Raw genomic sequence first — 5,656 nt, forward strand, 5'->3', positions numbered from 1 at the left:
TGGATGAATTCCAACCATCCTCTAGCTACAGGCTTGAGGTCCAGTCTTCTTAGTTGGACCGGTTTACCTTTGGAGTCTATTCTCCATTGGGCGCCCTCCACACATATGTCCATTAGGATTTGGTCCAACCTTTGATTAAAGTTGACCCTTCTTGTGTAGGGGCGTTCATCACCTTGCATCATGGGTAAGTGAAACGCCAACCTCACATTTTCCGGACTAAAATCTAAGTATTTCCCCCGAACCATTGTGAGATAGTTCTTTGGATTCGGGTTCATACTTTGATCATGGTTCCTAGTGATCCATGCATTGGCATAGAATTCTTGAACCATCAATATTCCGACTTGTTGCATGGGGTTGATTAAGACTTCCCAACCTCTTCTTTGAACTTCATGTCGGATCTCCGGATACTCATTCTTCTTGAGCTTGAAAGGGACCTCAGGGATCACCTTCTTCTTTGCCACAACATCATAGAAGTGGTCTTGATGGCTCTTGGAGATGAATCTTTCCATCTCCCATGACTCGGAGGTAGAAGCTTTTGCCTTCCCTTTCCCTTTTCTAGAGGATACTCCGGCCTTAGGTGCCATTGGTAATGGAAAAACAAAAAAAGCTTATGCTTTTACCACACCAAACTTAAAATTTGCTCGTCCTCGAGCAAGAAAGAAAAGAATAGTAGAAGAAGAAGAAGAGAATATGGTAGAGAGGGAGAGAAGTGGGTTCGGCTATATGGGAGAAGAAGGGGTTTGTGTTGTGTGAAAATGAAGAAGAATGGAAGGTTATTTATAGGGAGAGGGAGGGTGGGAGTTCGGCCATTTTGGGTGGGAATGGGTGGGAAATTGAATTTGAATTTTATGAGGGTAGGTGGGGTTTATGGGGAAGAGGAGGTTGATGTGAATGGTGAATGGGGTAATTGGGAAGAGGACTTGAGGTGATTGGTGAAGGTTTTTGGGAAGTGTGATATGGGGAAGAGTGAAATGAGATTTGGATTAGGAGAGTGTGATTAGGATTAAAAGGTAAGGTGGGAATATGGTAGTTGGGGATCCTGTGGGGTCCACAGATCCTGAGGTGAAAAGAAATACCATTCCTTCACCATATAGGCGTGTAAAATGCCTTCATGCATCATTCTGGCGTTCAAACGCCCATTGGTGCATGTTCTGGGCGTTCAACGCCCATGTAATGCATGTTTCTGGCGTTGAACGCCAGTTTCATGCTTGTTTCTGGCATTCAGTGCCAGTTTGTCCTCTCTGTGCACGTTCCTGGCGTTTAACGCCAGGTTGTTGCTTGTTTCTGGCGTTCAGCACCAGAATGGTGCTCTGTTCTAGCGTTGAACGCCAGCCAGATGCACCTTACTGGCGTTGAACGCCAGTCTGCGCTACCTCCAGGGTGAAAAATTTTTTCTTCTGTTTTTGACTCTGTTTTTAATTTTTTTGATTTTTTTCGTGACTCCTCATGATCATGTACCTAATTAAATATAAAAATAACAAAGAAACAAAATAAAATAAAATTAGATAGATAAATTTGAGTTGCCTCCCAACAAGCGCTTCTTTAATGTCAATAGCTTGACAGTGGCTCTCATGGAGCCACAAGGTGATCAGGTCAATTTAAGTGTGGTCCCAACACCAAACTTAGAGTTTGGATATGGAGTTTGAACACCAAACTTAGAGTTTGGTTGTGGCCTCACAACACCAAACTTAGAGTTTGACTGTGTGGGTTCTTCTTGACTCTGAACTGAGAGAAGCTCTTCATGCTCACTCTCTTTTGTCACAGAGGGATGGCCATGTGCCTTAAACACAAGGTAGTCCCCATTCAATTGAAGGACTAACTCACCTCTGTTGACATCTATCACAGCTCCTGCTGTGGCTAGGAAAGGTCTTCCTAGGATGATGCAATCATCCTCTTCCTGCCTAGTGTCTAAGATTATGAAATCAGCAGGGATGTAAAGGCCTTCAACCTTTACTAACACGTCCTCTACTATTCCATAAGCTTGTCTCATTGACTTGTCTGCCAATTGTAATGAGAACAAGGCAGGTTGTACCTCAATGATCCCCAGCTTCTCCATTACAGAGAGTGGCATAAGGTTTATTCCTGACCCCAGATCACATAGAGCTTTTTCAAAACTCATGGTGCCTATGTTACAAGGTATTAGAAACTTTCCAGGATCTTGTCTCTTTTGAGGTAGAGTTTTCTGAATCCAAGTATCTAGTTCACTAATGAGCAAGGGAGGTTTACTTTCCCAAGTCTCATTACCAAACAGCTTGGCATTCAGCTTCATGATAGCTCCTAAATATTGAGCAACTTGCTCTCCAGTCACATCTTCATTCTCTTCAGAGGAAGAATAGTCCTCAGAGCTCATGAATGGCAGAAAGAGGTTTAATGGAATCTCTATGGTCTCTAGATGAGCCTCAGATTCCTCTGGATCCTTAATAGGAAACTCCTTCTTGCTTGAGGGACGTCCCAAGAGGTCTTTCTCACTAGGATTTTCGTCCCCCTCCTCCCTTGTGTATTCGGCCTCTTTGATCACATCAATGGCCTTGCACTCTCCTTTTGGATTCTCTTCTGTATTGCTTGGGAGAATACTGGGAGGAGTTTCAATAACTTTCTTACTCAGCTGGCCCACTTGTGCCTCCAGATTTCTAATAGAGGATCTTGTTTCATTCATGAAACTAAAAGTGGCCTTTGACAGATCAGAGACTATATTGGCTAAATTAGAATTGTTTTGTTCAGAATTTTCTGTCTGTTGCTGAGAAGATGATGGATATGGCTTGCTATTGCCTAGCCTATTACGTCCACCATTGTTAAAGCCTTGTTGAGGCTTTTGTTGATCCTTCCATGAGAAATTTGGATGATTTCTCCATGATGAATTATAGGTGTTTCCATAAGGTTCACCCATGTAATTAACCTCTGCCATGGCAGGGTTCTCAGGATCATAGGCTTCTTCAGCAGCTGCCTCTCTAGTACTGTTGGATGCATGTTGCAATCCATTCAGATTTTGAGAGATTATGTTGACCTGTTGAGTCAACATTTTGTTCTGAGCCAATATGGCATTCAGAGCATCAATTTCAAGAACTCCTTTCTTCTGAGGTACCCCATTATTCACGGAATTCCTCTCAGAGGTGTACATAAACTGGTTGTTTGCAACCTTGTCAATGAGTTCTTGAGCCTCTTCAGGCGTTTTCTTCAGGTGAATAGATCCACCTGCAGAATGGTCCAATGACATTTTCGAAAATTCAGAGAGACCATAATAGAATATATCTAATATGGTCCATTCTGAAAACATGTCAGATGGACATCTCTTGGTCAGCTGCTTGTATCTTTCCCAAGCTTCATAGAGAGATTCACCATCTTTTTGTTTGAAGGTTTGAACGTCCACTCTCAGCTTGCTCAGCTTTTGAGGAGGAAAGAATTTATCCAAAAAGGCAGTGACCAGCTTATCCCATGAGTCCAGGCTATCCTTGGGTTGTGAATCCAACCATACTCTAGCCCTGTCTCTTACAGCAAAAGGGAAAAGCATGAGTCTGTAGACTTCAGGATCAACTCCATTCGTCTTTACAGTCTCACAGATCTGCAAGAACTCAGTTAAAAACTGATAAGGATCTTCAGATGGAAGTCCATAAAACTTGCAGTTTTGTTGCATTAAGGCAACTAGCTGAGGTTTCAGCTCAAAGTTGTTGGCTCCAATGGCAGGAATGGAGATGCTTCTTCCATCAAACTTGGACGTTGGTTTTGTGAAGTCACCAAGCATTCTCCTTGCATTATTATTATTATTTTCGGCTGCCATCTCTTTCTCTTGTTCGAAAATTTCTAAAAGGTTGCTTCTGGATTGTTGTAATTTAGCTTCTCTTAATTTTCTCTTCAGAGTCCTTTCAGGTTCTGGATCAATTTCAACAAGAGTGCCTTTATCCTTGTTCCTGCTCATATGAAAGAGAAGAAAACAAGAAAAGAAAGAGGAATCCTCTATGTCACAGTATAGAGATTCCTTTATGTTAGTAGAAAAAGAAGGGGTAGAAGAATGAAGAATGGTTCGGATTTTTAGATGAAGAGAAGTGTTAGTAAATAATTAATTAAATAAAATAAGAAAAGAGAGGGAGAATTTTCGAAAATAATTTTGAAAAAGGGGTTAGTAATTTTTGAAAATTAAAGATAAGATAAGATTAAAATTAAAATTTAAAACAAAAAGAATTTTTGAAAAAGAGGTGAGATATTTTCGAAAATTAGAGAGGAAAAAGTAGTTAGGTAGTTTTGAAAAAGATAAGAAACAAACAACAAGTTAGTTAGTTGATTGAAAAAGATTTGAAATCAAATTTGAAAAGATAAGAAGATAAGAAGTTTAGATAAGATATTTTGAAATCAAAAAAAGATAAGATAAAAAGATAAAATTTTTTTTTATTTTTTTTTTGAAAAAGATAAGATAAGAGATAAAAAAAGATTTAATTTAAAAATTTGAAATTATTTACTTCACTAACAAGAAACTACAAGATAAGATTCTAGAACTTAAAGATTGAACCTTTCTTAGCAAGAAAGTAACAAACTTCAAATTTTTGAATCAAAACATTAATTATTGATTATATTTTCGAAAATATGATGTAAAAGATAAGAAAAAAATTTTGAAAAAAATTTAAAAAAAAAAATTTCGAAAATTATAAAAAAAAATGAAAAAGATGTGATTTTTGAAAAAGATTTTGAAAAGATAAGATTTTTAAAATTGAAAATTTGACTTGACTTGTAAGAAACAACTAATTTTTAAAATTTTTTGACCAAGTCAACCCAAAATTTCGAAAATTTGGAGAAAATTAAGGAAAAGATATTTTTTTTTTGAATTTTTTTGAATTTTTAATGATGAGAGAGAAAAACATAAAAATGACCCAAAACATGAAAATTTTGGATCAAAACACATGATGCAAGAACACTATGAATGTTAAGATGAACACCAAGACACTTTGAAGATCATGATGAACATCAAGAACATATTTTTGAAAAATTTTTAATGCAAAGAAAACATGCAAGACACCAAACTTAGAAATCTTAATGCATGGACTCTAACAAACGAAAAATGCATATGAAAAACAACAAACAACAAAAGCAAGAAAACATCAAGATCAAACAAGAAGACTTGTCAAGAACAACTTGAAGATCATGAAGAACACCATGAATGCATGGGATTTTCGAAAAAATGCAAGAAAAATTTTTAAAGCATGCAATTGACACCAAACTTAAAAATTGACTCAAGACTCAAACAAGAAACACAAAATAATTTTTTTATTTTTATGATTTTATGAATTTTTTTGAATTTTTATTAATTTTTTCGAAAATAAAGTTCAGAAAAACGAAAAATAAAAGAAAAATTTTGAAAAAGATTTTTGAAAAGAAAATTACCTAATCCGAGCAACAAGATGAACCGTCAGTTGTCCATACTCGAACAATCCCCGGCAACGGCGCCAAAAACTTGGTGGACGAAATTGTGATCATGCTTGGATTGTTTGTGATCAATGTTCTAATTATTTTGAGATGAAGGCTTTATTATGGCACTGGTTGAATTCACAACTCCGTTCAACTAACCAGCAAGTGTACTGGGTCGTCCAAGTAATAAACCTTACGTGAGTAAGGGTCGATCCCACAGAGATTGTTGGTATGAAGCAAGCTATGGTTACCTTGTAAATCT

Source organism: Arachis stenosperma, chromosome 2 (genome assembly GCF_014773155.1).
Source record: "Arachis stenosperma cultivar V10309 chromosome 2, arast.V10309.gnm1.PFL2, whole genome shotgun sequence".
Taxonomy (NCBI): Eukaryota; Viridiplantae; Streptophyta; class Magnoliopsida; order Fabales; family Fabaceae; genus Arachis; species Arachis stenosperma.